At 37.1% G+C, this 18,795-nt stretch overlaps 1 long non-coding RNA gene across 1 annotated transcript in view; it reads right to left on the bottom strand.

Moving 5' to 3' along the window:
- LOC141569636 (uncharacterized) overlaps positions 1-18,795 on the bottom strand; it is a 257,425-nt gene that overhangs the window by 28,268 nt on the left and 210,362 nt on the right. The window contains exon 2 of the long non-coding RNA XR_012493349.1: positions 3,683-3,851. This is a non-coding gene — a long non-coding RNA (uncharacterized LOC141569636). The remainder of the gene's footprint in view (positions 1-3,682; positions 3,852-18,795) is intronic.

Raw genomic sequence — 18,795 nt, forward strand, 5'->3', positions numbered from 1 at the left:
ATTAAGTAGCCTATCCCCAAAGCAAGATTGGCTAGCCCTGATTTTAAAACCAACGTTAGCTCTTTCCAGTATCCTCTTGCTCATGATTAATATATGATTGTATTCTTTCCTTACCGTGAACATAATGTGTTTGCCCCAAATATTAGCCCAACACCAGTAATCGTGGCCCATATATTCTTTGGAGGCAAAATGGTTCTAGATTTTGAGTTAGACAAATTTGTATGAGCTCAGAGTCTGTTATGTATGACTTATGTGACCTTGAGATGTTACTTTGCCTCGTTAAACTTCACATTCTTCTTTGGTAAATTAAGGATAGTCGAGGGAAATGGGGCAAGTTATCCTCTTTAAATGTTAGTTTCCTCCTTAGTAAATGGAGGCTAATAATGATATTCACTCCAGAGGGTGTTTATGAAGGTAATATTTGTAAAGCCCTTAGACAGGGAATATTCAATAAGTGTCAACTGTGATTATATCACAAACCAGACAATGTCAACCTTTCTAGTCAAAGCCATCACCTCTTCCCTGAACTACTGCAGTGGCTTCCTAACTGGTGTCCCTGCTTTCACTGCTGCCTCAAATCTACTCACCACACAGCAGCCTGAAGAATCTTTTCTAAATATAAACCAGGTCTTGTCTCTCCCTTACTCAAAGCCCTATGTTGGCTTCTCATCACACTTTGAACAAAATCTGAAGTCCTTGCCATGGCCTACAAGGTCCTGTGTGATTTGGCCTTGGCCTATTTCTCTAATCTTCTCTCTTGATTTTCTTTATCCCTCACTTCAATCTGCTCATGATTTTCTTGTAGTTCCTGGACCACGCAGGCAAGTTCCAGCTCAGAGACTTTTTATATGCTCATCTCTCTCATTGGAATGCTCCTAATCCCAGATATTCACATTCCCCTTGATTTACTCCTGCATTTTATTCAGGCCTCCCCTCAAATGTCTTTTCCTTGGCCTTTCTTGGACACTATATATAAAATGGCTCTTACCTCCTATCTGTTGGTCTCTTGCCCCCTTACCTTACCTTATTTTACTCATGACGCTTATTGATACCTAACATTATGTTATATATTTATTTATTTGTTTGTTTATGATCTTTTATTCCATTAAAATATGTTTCATGAAGGCAGGAACTTTGTTCACCATGGTCCAGTACCTGGCATGTATTAGGTCCACAATAAATATTTGTTGACATAATGAGCATTATTGTTATTATGTTTCATGCCTTTGAGTCTTACGGAACTTCGGATCTTTTGTGAGGCTCTCATTGGAATGCTAATGCCTCTTATAGTGGTCACCTCATCCCCTTCTTGGTAATTGGTATAAATCTTAGCTGAGAGTATAGGAAATGAGATATACGGCTTGACTCCAAGTCTTTGGGGGGAAAAGAGGAGTGAAAAAAGAGTAAAGAAGGGAAAGAGAAGCTGATGGGAGCTATGGAAATATCTCAAAGAAAAATCTTCACCCAATTTATTGTTTTGTCTAGAGCCATCCCTGAATACTTGTTCAGGATTTTGTATGAGAGAAAAACTCCTTTTCTCTGCCTTTTTCCCCCTAAATCTACTTATATTCTGCCTGGACAACATAAACGTAATGTCAATTGTTGAACAGAAGCCAATTCTAACATTTTTCAAGTTGTCTAAAAACAAAATGAGAGAATTCAGTTTTTGTTTTTGCTTTAGCAGTGGAAATCATGCCCTAGTTCATCATCAAAAAGAACTAAGTCATAGTAAAAGTATATACCTGGGATTCTGCAACTTCAATCCTAAGAATACTGTGGTTGAACTATATGAATTTACTGATGTCAACTCTTTTTGACCTAGTAAAATGGCAGTTTTGTATGGTTCAATATGTGTAGAAGTATCAAAATTTAGAGATAAAACTCAGAGAAATATAATTGTGACTTTCTTTATTTCTAGGAAAATTAGCTTGTATTAGTAAGAATAGACTAGGTTATGCTGCAGCAACAAATACCCTCAAATCTTAGTGGCTTAACAATAGAAGCATGTTTCTTACTCATGCAGCATGTTCCAATATACGTCAGCTGGGGGCTTTGCTTTACTCAGTCACTCAAAGATCTGGGCTGATAGAAGTATTACCTTCTTGTAGCTGTACCGTTTGGAATGCGTGGACATTTTGGAGGATGCCACAAAAGCAAAGATGAGGGAATTGAACATGGGCATTTTCAGTGTCTCAGTCCAGAAATGACCTACCCACTTCTGTTCCTATTTTATTGGCTAGAGTTGGTCCTAAGGCTCTTGCAGGCTCATTTGCCTCCTCCATCCTATCTCTAGCTGAGGCCATTCCTTCCACAACTTTTTTTTTTAGTTCTCAACTCACACCACAGTGCCACCCTGAAAATTATGGATGGCTTTTACTTCTCAGAAGGCTTTAGAGGCTTATTATTAAACAATGTCACATTTACGGATCCCATTTCACACTCTGTGGTTGGAAAACAAGGGAGGCTAAAGTTTGCTGGGAGTGGGAAGAGGGGAAAGGGAATGAAGTGTATGTACCCATGTGAGCTCCCTCTGCTTAGATACAACCTACCATCATTTCAACCCTTCTGAGTTTGCCACATGTTGGTCCAGGGAGCTTTGCTAGAAGCACATCTCAAAAAGAGGTGAAGCGAGATATAAACTTTTTTCTTTATTCATTTCCCCAAACCTATCTGGGGATTTTTATCATCCTTTCCCTATAGATTTTTTTGTAGTGGGGAGAGAAGCAGTGAAGGAACTGAGAGAATAAAGTCCCACCATGGCTCCAAACTTTTTTGCCCTTTCTACCTAATATTGCTCAAGTTCATTCTCCAAGACATTATTTCTTTTCTATATTGCTGGAAAATGTTCCTGTCGTTACACAATCCTCAGTCTATGATTCAGATAAGAACTCTGGCCTTTCCCTGTCAGGCTTTGGACCCTGACATGGAAAGCCAAGTCGTTGTAATCTCTAAACTCTTTTCCTCCAGAAGCCTAGCTTTTACAAATCAAAATCACTTTTGTGTTTAGTCATTTTCTATGCTAAAGTTTAAAGCTTCTATTTTATAATTAGTGTTGAATTGTGACTATTTGTTCCAAGCAGATTGTACCATACTTTTGGGGGTATGATTGACAATGAAAAAATGGGTAAAAGGCAAGACATAGACTGCTAGGAACTACTGAAAATTACTGGGAACAAAATACAGCAAACTTCATGACACCAAGACCTACAATTACTTGAACCTGAATTAATGACTGGTACTCATCCTCCTTCCAGCTTGTTTCTCATCCAGAGATGGGCTAAATTTCTTATTCTCTTCAGAGTGTGGGTGGGTGGATGGCGTTATGGAGGGAAGAGCGAGGACTGATGAGAAATGGCAGGGTACTCTGTCTGGGGAAAGGCTGAGGTGGGGGTAGGTGCCTGAGTTTCCAGTATTTCTCCATACTGGGCCAACAAAATTTGTGTCAACAGACAGGGAAATGATTTAAAAATGCTGCTGTCCTATGTACTTATAAGACCCAGAATCACTCCTATGAGCTATTAAGTGGACAATGAAATGAGATACCAAAACTCAATCTGAAGTGGGACAGACTTGAATCACATAGCTGAACCCCTGCAATTCCTGGCAGGCTAGCTTCATAGGCTTACCCCAAGCTTTTCATTAAACCTGCAACAATATGGGGTACAGATTAATAAGGTCTTACCTTGACACTTAGCTATGACCCATATTGATCATAACCAAGAACCAGATGGCATGATGGATGATGTCTTTGAGGAGCCCACTTGGACTTAGGACTTTGAGAACCAGATTGTCAGTCCCTCTCTCTGGACCCATTGGGATGCTGGAAAAGCCATCAAAATTTGTATCAAAACCTAGAATAAAGGAAAAAGACACCAAATTAAGTAAGATTAACATTCTGGTGGAAGTGTGTGTGTGTGTGTGGGGGGTTCAAGATATAAATTAAGTTGAATTATAGAAGAATAAAGTTCCATTTATTGCATGCCTGAGTTTTGTTCTGATATTCTCAAACCCACTACATTTGTATAATGTGTGCACTATGAGACCAAGGACAAAGAACTGTATTTTAAGACATATCCTCATTACAATTGACCATGATTCAAATGACAATTGAAAATATAGAGCAGTCCCATGAACAAAGAATGATATAGTTGATATTTTAAACAATTTTTTTATTGGATAAAGAAGATGTGGTATATATACACGATGGAATACTATTCTGCCATAAGGGGGAGGGGGTGATATTTTAAACAATTTAAAATTAGAGTTGTTCGTTTTTTTTTGCCACTTCCATTAATATTTTATTTTCTGAGATCTTCCTGTTATGCATCACCTCTTCTTTACCTTAATGAGGTCATGTTTCTTTTTTTTATTGTATTAGTTTCAGGTGTACAAAACAACATAATGATTGGACATTTACAACCCTCACAACGTGATAACCCCCCCAAAGTCTACTACCCATCTGGCATCATATGGGTACATCATATATAGCTGTTATAATACCATTGATTATATTCCCTATGCTTTACATCCCACGAATATATATTTATTTATTTATAGTTGACATTCAATATTATTCAACTTCAGCTTCAGGTGTACAGTGCAGTGGTCAGGCATCTATACAATCTATGAAGTGATCTCCCTGATAAGTCCAGTACCCATCTGGCACCCTGCATAATCTGTACAACATTATTGATTATAGTCCTCATACTACATTTCACATCCCCATGACTATTTTGTGACATGTTTCATTTTGGATTTCTTTGGAAAATGTATGAAGTTGAAGAGGTGAACGAATCATTTAATCTCTCTGGATCTCAATGACCTCATGTAAAATAAAGGAAGTCAACTAGACAAACGTTTCTCAAACTTTAATGTACATCACCAGGAAGACATTATTAAAATGAAGACCGATTTAGCAGGTCTGTGGGGGGCCTGAGATTACGTGTTTATAAAAAGTTCCCAGGTGATGTCAGTGCTGCTGGCCTGAGTGGCAAGGGCCTAGCTGACCTTCAACATTCTTTTAATTTGCATCTCTAGCTTATTTATGGGATAGCATTCAACTGGCAAATAATATAAATATCTATATGTATATAATTTTTATTATATTTTACTTTTTTATTAGTTTCAGGTGTAGTATCTCAAAAAATTGAAAATGGAACTACCTTATGACCCAGCAATTTCACTCTTTATCCTAAGATAAAATTATATATATATATATATATATATATATATATATATATATATATACACACACACACACATAAATTAGGTAAAATTTATATATATATATATATATATATATATATATATATATATATATATATATATATATATATATAAATTTTAAACTGAGTTCTTCTGTGTCAAGAATTAAGCCAACTGGAGGGCACCACTTTAGCTCATAGCCTTTGAACTTAATTATACAATGCCTTTTATTTTAATATTATGTGGAGAGAGCTTATCTCGCCTAGTACAATAAAAGGTTATTTATGAATATATTGGAGTTTTATATTTTCATATTACTCATCATTTAATGCAAAATAAAATGGTGTATTTCTAGTGGTTGGATTAGCTGGGCAGAGGGTGAGTAGTTGTGACTTAGCCACTAAGTGAACAATGTGAGATTGATAAAATATAGAGTGATGTGGATATTATTGCTGTGCCTATCTGAGTTTGGTGCCACAGGGAGAATAAGGCTGATCTGTGTCACATTAGCCATTGGCAAATGAAGTCATGGCATTTGGAGTCATTTTGAGGGAACACATATTTCTAATGCTTTCTGAGCAGGACAGGAGTGAGAGCTTATGTCAGCCAGGTTAAGCAGCCATTCCTGCATATGTAATATATATATTTTATAGTCCATAGGTAAGATTAATGTCACCTTTATAATGCCCAGACTATATTTTCTTGGTTCCTTCTCAATGCTACTCAGATTCATCCTAAATGTCTCTGGGAATACCCAAAGAGTCTCTCAGGTTTGTACTGAGAACTAAACCTCTGAGGTATCTTTCATTTCCTTTTCTTCCCTTTCTGGCTTGCTGTGGTGGGTCTGTGGTGCTTGATGTTGCTCAAAGTGGCAGCAGACCACAGATAAATGTGGCAGATACTGTACAGTACACTCCTCCCCATCTCCTTGGTTTGCCCCTGAGGTCACCTGACAACAGTTCCTTACAGGAAGGGATGCCTGGCTCTCTCATCCCAGGAGTGTCCTCGGTAAGAAATGTTGAGGAGTTAATGCTCCAAGAGTGACTATTAACCAATGAGGGATGGACTTGATTGCTAAATACTCCAGCTTCCTCAGCACTCAGTGGGAGTATTCTGAGACATGTTACATCCAATTTCTCTGAGGGTCTCCAGGGGGATGGAGCCATAGCTGCCTATGGCGGTAACCCACTTATGGATTCACCTTTTACTGGTTTTCCTCTTTTCCTTTTCCCACTCTGTCTACTTTCTCATTCATGCTCTTAAGGATCAACTATTAAATAAACTACTTGCACCCAAATCCTTCCTTCAGCATCTGCTTTTGGGAGAACACAACTAAGGCACTGATCATCAAAATTTCAGCTGCCTCTGAGGGCAGCTTGCTCTGGGACTCCAGCGTGCATCCATGAAAGCAGAGCTGGGCTGGTGGCCCAACTGTTCTGTGCTCAGGAGCAACCCTTCATTCTGGTCACTGATTTATTACCCTCAACTGCACTTTCCCACATCTCTTTCCTGAAACTACCATGTCCCCCTTGTATCAGATTTTGGGGGCCCCTTGGGGTTGCACTGACAGTAATGGCCCTCCTCAAACATTCCCATCTACTCTCAGATCCTAGCATGGCCACCTTAGGACTCATGCTGAGGCTCCTGACACACATGCTCCTGTAATTTACTTTTCCTTCAGAGGTGAAAATGGCTGACTCATGTTATCCACAGAACATGTTCCATGAAAGAATTGCCTGGTGATGGTTTTGAGTAAAGGCTTGTTTTTTCCATACCACAGTAAAAGGAAGTAATTATGCATACAAAATCTGGAGTCAGACAGGGTTCAAATCTCACTTCTAGCACTTGCTGGTTATACGAGTGTGGGTAAACGACGTACAAGTCTGTGTGCCCTTTGTTTTCTCTACTATAATATGGGGATGATAATATCACCATACTCAAAGTATCATGAAGACAAAATGTACTACAATACATAAAGCATTTAGGATAGTGTCTGATATGTAGTAAGCTCTTCGCAAATGTTAATGATTATCTTAGTTTCAGTTCCCCCAAAGTAGATACTGAAATAAGGATTTCAAAATGTAAAGTACAGCATAGAGAATATAGTCAATAATGTTGCAAAAACTATGTATAGTGCCAGGTGGGTACTAAACTAATTGGGCGATCACTGCATGAATTACATAAATGTCTAACCACTAAGCTGTACATCTGAAACTAATATAAAATAATATTGACTGTCAACTGTAACTGAAAAAATTTTAAATAAATAACATAAATAAATATACCATTAAAAAAAACAGCAACCTTATTTTGGAGGTGACTGTGAAAAATATTGGTGGGGAAGTAAGATGGGTAAGGGAATAAGGCCATAAAGAGTGCATTATCAAGCCAGTTATCATTGTGGGCAACTGAAACGCAATCGTATTGGGGAACTCGGGGATACAATGTAGAACATGCCTCAGTGGTATCCCCATTAGGATGACCAATTGTCCTGGTTAGCCTGGGGCTGAGAGGTTTCCTGAGCTGTGGGACTTCCAGTGCTAAAACCGGAGAGTCCTGGGCAAACGGAAATGAGTTGGTCATCCTAGAAAGGAGGAATATTTGTACACCAGCTCCATATATTTCATTGCTTAAAGACTGATTCTAGGGCTGTTTACTTTCTGGCACTTCCATGTTACCATCCAAGTGGACTGACCAAGCACCTGTGACCAGGGAGTTACAGATGTTTACACTATGTGACTTTGACCTTTCAGGGTGAGTGCCAGAATATATGTGTGGGGGCACCAACAGCATCTACTACAGCTCTTATTACTACCCAACTCCTTCTGCAACACCCCTCCCCACTCCTGAAGTATTGGGGAGAGGGTGGAGGAGGCTTGGGAGAAGAAATGTCCATTTTTTAAACTTGCTTTCTTTTTCTACTGGTTTAGGGAACATGGAAGCACTTGCATTTTTTAATGATCAGTGATAAAATTCCCTTGGGCCTCCATTTCTTCACCTGTAAACCAAGAGCAGGATTGGATGATCTCTCAAAGATCCTTTCTATCTCTGTGTACATTTCTCACTTAAGCATTAATCAAAATTATTTGATACTTTTGTAAAGATACTTTCAGGTTCACAATGTTCAAAAAATATAGAGTATACTCATTGTTTAATCAGAATGTGTGTCCATTGTTGGCAAATTCAAAGAATTCTGTCACCCTTGAAAAGTAAATCATAGTCATCAGTATCTTATGTAATTAACTTTATTACAGAGAGTGCAATATAATTTACATCTACAAACTTTGAACTAACTAAAGTAATGGGATGTCAATGTTCAAAAAGTACCAGCAAAGGCACTTTTGTTGAAACAGCAGTAATATAAATGAGGTCCTGTAAGGTCTGTGGGTCAGACCAAAAGAGTTATAGAGCTGCTATTGACACTGCGAGCTAGACAATCAAGGACGGAGAGCTAGCCAACCAAGTAAACATTATTATTTCAAGAAATGGTTCAGGAATATCTTTCCTGAAATGGGCCAAGAAAATTTCTGGGTAATAGACCATTTATTCTCATTCCACCCCTATACTCCCAGCCCCTGGCCCACTGCCATAGTATAGTAGATTCAAATATGCCTCTATGTTTTCTGATTGTACTCTGGGGTAGTGTAAAATTAAAAACAAGTAATTCTGCAGTTTGGTTTCATTGTAGCACTAAGAACTCAAATAATATATTTTTGTTTTTCATTTTTTCCTATTTCTATATCAGTTAGGAATGCTTTTAGCTGCGAATGACAAAACATTCATCCAATGATATCTAATATCATGAAGACTTATGTTGTTGATTCAGCTAGAAGCCAAGAAGGAGATGGTTCAGGGTCAATTATGCAGCTCAGTGATGTTGTCAAGGACTCAGGTGTTCCTTGGATACATCAGCTCTGGTATCTTCAATGTATTCAGTGAGGTCTCCTCTCATGATTGCAAGATGGCTGCCTCAGCTTTGTATGACACCACCCCAAGCAAGAAACATGGAAGGTAGTAGAAAAAGAAGCTTTCTTTTTCTCATCTCTCTTTCAGTTTTTTCCTAGAAGTCCCCAGAAGACTTATCTTTATGTGTCATTGATCAGCATGGGTCCATATGCTCACTCCTAGAACAATTGCAGGCAAAGAGGTATGGGAATGCCACAATTGTCTGAGATTAATCACAGTTCATTCCCTGGGGCTGGGTACTGTCAAACTCTAAATTTCAAATGGTTAAAAACATGACTCTTATCAAGTGTAAAGTGAATATATGCCAAAAGTAACTCCTTAATGAGAGAGCCATCAAAACAGTAAAGCTGTTCAAAGTTGGTTAGGAGAAAGTGATAGATAGGGTCAAGGAAAGACAGAATGTTGAAATGCAATTGCTAAATTAGTTGTAAAATTTATTAATATCCTACAGTACTATAAAACTGTAATCTTAGAGGCTATCTCTTTTACCAGACAGAAATTCCTTGCAACTTATTAATGGTCTACAAATTAATATATATTTTCACAGAGTCAAGAGTTAATTGTAAGTCAAATAAATGTACATTTCCCTAAAGAATTAGATAGTCTTTGGTTGAGCCTATTTGACATTGCAAGACAGGCAGTCATTATTTTGCCTTATTTCCAAGTTTGGGATACTATTTCTTAACCGCACATAGCTCAAGGAATCCAACTGTGAGGTTTTCTTAGCAAAAACGGAGGAGGAAGTGTCTGTTGGGAAGGCAATCAATAATAGTGTCTGTCACAAACCTCTTATTTCAAATGACTAAATATCCTCAGGTGGTTTTACTATTTTTTCTAGAATATTGTCTTTAATGTGGACAATGATATCAAGCCCTCTCAATCGGTTATTATTTCTATTTTTAGTAGTATTAAAATATTATATCTTGAGTGGTATTTCAGTGTCACCAGGAGTAATTTTTATTTATTTTTGATTTTCAGTGGGCATTTTAATAGAGAAAATTGGGACTATACAAACACATGAAACACAAATTGATATAGCCTAGACTATTTCCCAGGTTATAACTAAAAACATGTAGCATTTGTAGTTGACAGATGAAAGGACAAATTCAAACTTAAACATTTAGGAGCTGGTACTTGATGAAACCACATTATTTCCCAGCAATTCAGTTTTCTCGTCTATGGTTCAGAGTGATGATCAAGTGAGGTAACACATAAATATGTGCACAGAAACATACATAAATAATACGTAAAAATTCTATATACAGCTATTACAAATCTTCATGCTCTTAATTCCTTTCAATTGTGTGACGTTCTCCTTTGCTCTATATATTTCCACTTATGCATTTCTTTATTGAATTTCTTCCTCTTTTTAAAAAACCATTTATTTATGTGTTGTTCTGTCATGTTAAATTCAAATGCAAGCAATAAATTATTTCCTTTTGTGGGGCATTTGTTTGACTTAAACATTGTCCAGAGGAAGTCCATGAGGGGTTTACTGAGTAATCTTTTCTCGGGATATTCTTCCTCATTTCCTGTTTTTTCTTCTTTTTCTTCTTCCTTTTCTTGTTCGTCTTCCAGTTTCTCTTCTTACTTCCTTTTCCTTTTCTTCTTCTTCCCTTTCTCCCCAATTTTTCTTTTCCCTTCTTTCATATTCACTATGATTCCTACTTGACTGCTCTGGTATTTTGATCACAAAGCATAACTGGTTGTTTCTGTACAGCAACACCTGTTGAATAAAATCAAACTGCAGCTAAACTTGACTTTCAGATGATAGTCAACACTTTGAAGTATCAGAGCATTTGAAGTATCAGGAGCTCTCTCCAACCTGAAAAAGTTTCTTCTCGTGGCTTATAGGACACCATTCTTTCCTGAGTTTCCATCTATATCAATGGCCAATCCTTCAAAGTTTTCTTTACTTTCTTCTCTTTCTTCCTACCTCTCCCTGACCTTGGTCTTACTGAATCACTCCAGGAGTAATTTTTATTGACATTTCAATTTAGGTTCTAATTTTGGATGGAACACTGATTCTTTACTGAGCTTCTTTGAAAGTAAAGCATTATCACTGATGAAATGATTATGAAAACAGGATGCATTTTCTTGATTTTCACCAGAGCGTGTTTTCCGTTTGTGATTTCTTTTCTTTGAAGATGACCATTGAAATTTATCTCCAAGAAGAAATTGCTTCTTTCTTTCCACAAGCTAATCTATGGGTAATTAAATCCCAATGACACTGAAGTTTCCCAGTGGCCTGATGTGTGTAGGCTTGTTTCGTGTTTCTTTCATTATTTTTTCCCTATTGACTCAGTAAAGCCAAATCTAGAGCTCTATTTTGAGACTACCTGTGAATTCCACAGTGACCATTTTGATCATAGGGAAAAACAAAGCTTGCCTCCAATTTCAAATGGCTCAAACAGAACTGGGATACTAATAAGAAACCAATGCTGTCATACATTCCATTTGGGATAAGATTAGCTGTTAAAGAATTTGTCTTATGGTGAAGCTTGGAATTAGCAACTGCTTACAATTAAACAGGTGACACTCTCTCTAGTAATTTCACTTATAAGTGAGTCATGACACATGGGTTCTATAGAAGCATGTGAGAAACAAGTCTTGGGCCTACTGTTCCTTCTATGGTACCTCTTGGGTCTGTCATTCTATTTTAGTGGCTTAACAAAGAAGATTCTAACAGATGAGAATTAAAATCATGTTTCAAAAACAAACAAAAGCCCAGCATTTTTGAGAAGGGAACATAGATAGTGACTCTATCCTAAAATCATATTTCTATATTTACAAGTGAGGTAGTTTTTTTTTTCAGTGATAGGAAAAGCTGGAAAAATTTCTGCATTTAATTATAATCTTCCTGAGGATGTTTATTGTGTCATTTATGGTTGAGCATTCCTGAATAGCCCAGATGACTATTGAGGAGAAATGTAAAGAATAAAACTGTAAAGGATGTAGGATTATCTCAGCAGGCCATAACACTATGGAGGGAGTTGATCTCAGGAGGGAGTTTATTCAGTGGACAATATGAAGAGAAATGAATGCTTAATTTGTCAGAGTTTGGTTTCTTTTTATTAATTATAAATACGAAAAACAAATATTGGTAAATTAAAACTCTCCTTTTCTTCAACTGTTTTATTTTGGTTTTCCAGTGTTTTACCTTAAGAAATGTATTATTTAAAGAAAGTATCAATTTGATGTGATGTGTAGGGGAAAGGATAAATTTTAATACATTCTTTTTTTTTAAATGGTACCGTCACAGCAAAGTAAGTATCATGTTTTTTAAAAATTTATTGGGGTGACAACTGTTAGTAAAATTACATAGATTTCAGGTGTACAATTCTGTATTACATCATCTATAAATCCCATTGTGTGTTCACCACCCAGAGTCAGTTCTCCTTCCATCACCATATATTTGATCCCTTTTACCCTCATCTACCAACCCCTCCCCCCTTGCCCTCTGGTAACCACTAAACTATTGTCTGTGTCTATGAGTTTCTGTTTCTCATTTGTTTGTCTTGTTCTTTTGTTGTTTTTGGTTCATTTATGACATATCAGTGAAATCATATGGTTCTCTGCTTTTTCTGTCTGACTTATTTCACTTAGCATTATAATCTCAAAATCCATCCATGTTGTCACAAATGGTTCTATTTCATCTTTTCTTACGGCCGAATAGTATTCCATTGTGTATATATACCACAGCTTCTTTATCCATTCATCTATCGAAGGACATTTTGGTTGTTTCCATGTCTTGGCCACCATAAATAAAGCTGCAATGAACATTGGAGCACACTTGTCTTTATGGATAAACATTTTCAGATTTTTTTGGGTAGATACCCAGGAGAGGGATTGCTGGATCATATGGTAATTCTATTTGTAATTTTTTGAGGAGCCTCCACACTGCATTCCATAGTGGCTGCACCAGTCTGCATTCCCACCATGAGTGTATGAGGGTTCCTTTTTCTCCACAGCCTCTCCAACATTTGTTACTATTTGTCTTGTTGATGATAGCCATTCTGACTGGGGTGAGGTGATATCTCATTGTGGTTTTTATTTGCATTTCTCTGAGGATTAGTGATGTTGAGCATTTTTTCATATGTCTATTTGCCATTTGCATGTCCTCTTTGGAGAAATGTCTCTTCAGGTCCTCTGCCCATTTTTCAATTGGGTTGTTTTTTTGTTGTTGAGTTGCATGCGTCCCTTGTATATTTTGGATATTAGCCCCTTATCGGAGGCACTATTTGCAAAAATCTTCTCCCATACAATTGGTTGGCTCTTTATTTTGTCGATGGTTTCTTTTGCTATGCATAAGCTTTTAAGTTTGATACAGTCCCATTCATTTATTTTATCTTTGACTTCCCTTGCCTTTGGAGTCAAATCATAAAATGCTCTTTGAACCCAAGGTCCATAAGTTTAGTACCTATGTTTTCTTCTATGAAGTTTATTGTTTCAGGTCTTATGCTTAAGTCTTTGATCCATTTTGAATTAATTTTGGTACATGATGACAGATAGCAGTCCAGTTTCATCCTTTTGCGTGTTTTCCAATTCTCTCAGCACCATTTATTGAAGAGGCTGTCTTTTCTCCATTGTATGTTTTTTTCTTCTTTGTCAAAAACTGTCTGTCCATATTTATGTGGGTTTATTTCTGGGTTCTCAATTCTATTCCATTGGGCTACATGTCTGTTTTACTGCTAATACCATGCTGTTTTGATTATTGTAGCCCTGTAGTACAAACTAAAGTCAGGGAGGGTGATACCTCCAGCATTGTTCTGTTTTCTTAAGATTGCTTTGGCTATTTGGGGTCTTTTGTGGTTCCAAACATATCTGATGATTTTTTGGTCTATTTCTTTAAAAAATGCCATTGGGATTTTGATGGGGATTGCATTAAATATGTATATTGCTTTGGGTAATATGGCCATTTTAACTATGTTGATTCTTCCAATCCATGAGCACGGAATGTCTTTCTATTTCTTTGTGTCTTGTTCAATTTCTTTTAAAAATGTCTTATAGTTTTCAGCATATAGGTCTTTCACATCCTTGGCTAAGTTTATTCCTAGGTATTTTATTCTTTTTGCTGCAATTGCCAAAGGAATCGTTTCTTTTATTTCTTTTCCTGAGATTTCATTGTTAGTATATAGGAATGCAATGGACTTTTGTATGTTGATTTTGTAACTGGCATTTTTACTGCATTCATTGATTGTTTCTAATAGCTTCCTGGAGGAGTCTTTAGGGTTTTCTATATATAGCATCATGTCATCTGCAAAGAGTGACAATTTAACTTCTTCATTCCCAATTTGGATGCCTTTTATTTCTTTCTCTTGCCTGATTGCTCTGGCGAGGACTTCCAACACTATGTTGAAAAGCAGATGTGATAGGTGACAGTCCTGTCGTGTTCCTGAATGTAGAGCAAAGGGCTTCAGTTTTTCACCATTAATAATGAGATTAGCTGAGGGTTTGTCATATATGGCCTTTATTATGTTAAGGTATTTTCCTTCCATACCTATTTTATTGAGTGTTTTCATCATAAATGTATGTTGTATTTTGTCAGATGTTTCTTCTGCATCAATTGATATAATTATATGATTTTTGTCCTTTATTTTGTTTATGTGATGTATCACATTGATGGATTTGCATAAGTTGAACCATCCTTGTGCCCCTGGGATGAACCCCACTTGGTCGTGGTGAATAATCTTTTTAATGCATTGTTGCATTCGATTTGCTAGAATTTTGTGTAGGATTTTTGCATCTGTATTCATCAGAGATATTGGTTAGTAGTTTTCTTTTTTTGTGTTGTACTTACCAGGTTTTGGTATCAGGGTAATGTTGGCCTCATAAAAAAACTAAAAAAGAAGAACAAATGAAACCCAAGGTCAGCAGAAGAAAGGAAATAACAAAAATGAGAGCAGAATTAGATGAAATAGAGAACAAAATGACAACAGAAAAATTAATGTGACAAAGAGCTGGTTCTTTGAAAAGATTAACAAAATTGACAAACCCTTGGCTAGACTCACTAAGATAAAAAGGGAGAAGACACTAATTAACAAAATCAGAAATGAAAAAGGGGAAGTTATCATGGATGCCACAGAAATACAAAAGATCATCCAAGAATACTATGAAGGACTATATGCCACCAAATTCAATAACCTAGAAGAAATGGACAAGTTCTTAGAAACATATATCCTTCCAAGGCTGAACCATGAAGAAATGGAAAATCTAAACAGACCGATCACCAGTAACGAAATTGAATCAGTCATCCAAAACCTTCCCAAAAACAAAAGTCCGGGACAAGATGGCTTCACTAGTGAATTCTACCAAACCTTCAAAGAGGATCTAATACCAATCCTGCTGAGACTCTTCCAAAAAATTGAAGAAGAGACAATACTCCCCAACTCATTTTATGAGGCCAACATTACCCTGATACCTAAACCTGGTAAGGACAACACAAAAAAAGAAAACTGCAGACCAATAGCCGTGATGAATACAGATGCAAATATGCTAAATAAAATTCTAGCAAATCGAATACAACAATGCATTAAAAAGATTATTCGTCACAACCAAGGGGGGTTCATCCCAGGGACACAAGGGTGGTTCAACATATGCAAATCCATCAATGTGATACATCACATAAACAAAATAAAGGACAGAAATAATATGATTATATCAATTGATACAGAAAAAGCATTTGACATGATACAACATCCATTTATGATTAAAACATAGGACCATTTGTGACAACATGGATGGATCTTGAGAGTATGCTAAGCGAAATAAGTCAGACAGAAAAAGCAGAGAACCATATGATTTCACTGATATGTGGTATATAAACCAAGAACAACAAAAGAACAAGACAAACAAATGAGAAACAAAAACACATAGACACAGACAATAGTTTAGTGGTTACCAGAGGGTAAGGGGGGTGGGGGGAGGAGGATGGGAGATGAGGGTAAAGGGGATCAAATATATGGTGATGGAAGGAGAACTGACTGTGGGTGGTGAACACACAATCGGATTTATAGATGATGTAATGCAGAATTGTACACCTGAAATCTATGTAATTTTACTAACAATTGTCACCCCAATAAATTAAAAAAAAAAGAATCATTGGCCAAAATTAGGTCACATGCCCATTTTGAACCAATTTCTATGAAGAGGAATAAGATCGTCCTGAGATCACTCAGCTGTTCCCTTGGAGGTGGGCAGTGGTGCTCATTTCCCCTGAAGAACATGGCTGCATGGGGGAATGGTAGATACCTGAACAAAATTGAAGTTCTACTATGAAAGGAAATGGGAGAAATGGATCTTGTGTAGGACAGCAGTATGTATTACTATTTCATCTTCAAATCTGAAGCTATGCACATTTGCCCCGAGGGAAAAACAGTAGCCCCTGATATATGGGAGCTAGCCTGGTACCATCAGCTGGGCCTTGGTGTTGCTGAGAGCTGGCTGGGCACTCACAGTTGGGTCATGGTGTTTTCTTTTTGAATATGAAATATTTCCCAGAACACCAACATCAGATGAGGCTGTACTATGGCCACAATGGATCAAAACAAAAACAAGATTATCCCATAATCATGTTTTAACACAGACAAAATACGAACATTGCTAAGTCACAAAAATGACCAAACATGTCCCTCTCCCAGCTAATTACTGCTTCCTTACCAATCACAGCTTTAGTTTTGTCCAGTCCTCCCTCCTCCTAGATAAGATTTATTAAGACATGCAATCACAGAATTACCCTTGCTTCCTGAAAGCATCCAATCCAGAGCAAAGTCCTGCTTTCTGAAACCCTCCTTCAAAGCACCTGACACAGGCTCAAATCCTAAGATAAGTCTTTTCTTTGCGCTGACATTCCCCATGGTTCCCATGGTGTGCGTTTTTCTTACTGCAACGAATAATAAACTCAACTTGTTCAACTACAGGTATGTTCCTGGTGGTCTTTGACTAGAATGAAGACTGAACTTCATTTTCTAAAAAGATTTTTATTAAAATATGGGGAACAGACAATATTATATTAGTTTCAGGTATATATCATCGTTATTCAACAGTACTCACCTGGCACTATACAGAGTTATTACATTATTAATTATATTCCCTACGCTATAGAAGTGATCACCATGATAAATTCAGCAACCATCTGACACTGTACCACACTATCACAATATTATTGATCTTTTCCCCCTTCTAAATTTTCAATTAGAGTTAAAATTCAATATTGTATTTTATATTAGTTTCAAGTGTATAACATAGTGGTTAGACATTTATGTAATTTAGGAAGTGATCCTCCTAACTAGTACCACCTGGCACTATATATAGTTATTACCATATCATTGACTATATTCCCTATACTTTACATCCCCATGACTACTTTGTAACTACCAATTTGTATTTTTTAATCACTTTACCTTTTTCAACCTGTCCCCAATCCCCCTCCCATCTATCATCCTGATAGATCCAGTACACATCTGACACCATACATAGTTATTACAATATTATTGACTATATTCCTTATGCTATAACCTACATCCTCATGACTACTGAGCAACAACCAATTTGTACTATTTAATCCCTTCCCCTTTTCATCCACCCAACGCCCCTCCCATCTGGCAACCATCAAAATATATAAACAAATGAAACACAAACAAACTCATAGATACAGTGAACTTCATTCTGATCTTGGCTCCTTTTGTTATAATTCTCATGGAGACCTCAGTTGTGCTATTCTAGGATGCCTTGGGGAAACACCACTCTGAATTATGGGTCCTAGATTTATCCTATCGTCTGCTTGCTGTGGCCCTAGGAATTGGCTGGCCAAATAGAGAGACAAGGGAACTCAGGGTACATATGGCAAAATGAAGGAAGCATGGGGAGAATCACAGGCAAAGGATTGTGGAATTAATCCACGTGATCACTTAGAACACTGTCTAGCACATAGTAAATGCTCTATAAACCTTATAGTTCACCATTGTATGTGTTACTATTATTACTACTATAATGAAAATGGCCAAATGTTGATTTAGTTTTCATTCAAGAGTGGGAGAAATTGAAGGTAGATTTTAGATGTAGTAGGTACCCCAGTTCCAAATAATGAGTGTTTGTATGCTTGTGGAATAGATCAAGGAACTACATATGTGAGTGTCTAAGAATCGGACCCTTAAAAGAATTTTAGTGTAATAGTTTATGTGGCAGATAATCCCAGGAAACACTGATAAGGAAATGAGACAGAGAAGGATGCCAAAAAAGGGTGCATTAATAATCAGGTTACTGCTGTGGACAAGTAGGGCTCAGTCCTGCTGGAGACTTCTGGAAGACTGCACAGAGCATGCCTCAGTGTTAATCCACCTGAGGGGTAGAGAAGCTGAAGTATTTATCCATTATATCCCATTCTACCTCGGTTGAGGATTGCTCCCACAGAGGCATTAACTCCTTGGCACATCTACAGGTTAGCATGTTCCCTGCAGCCAGAAAAATCCCTAAGGCAGAATCACGTACATGGTACTTGTAGTAAGGATTAATGGACTATGAGTAGTGTCTACTACAGCATCTCAGTAACTGAATGAGTCATTTCTAGTTTTGAAGTAGTCCAAGATTATGGGAGAGAATATAGGAGAGAAAAGTTGCTGCTTA

The sequence above is a fragment of the Rhinolophus sinicus genome, chromosome X, assembly GCF_036562045.2.
Source record: "Rhinolophus sinicus isolate RSC01 chromosome X, ASM3656204v1, whole genome shotgun sequence".
NCBI classification, from domain to species: domain Eukaryota; kingdom Metazoa; phylum Chordata; class Mammalia; order Chiroptera; family Rhinolophidae; genus Rhinolophus; species Rhinolophus sinicus.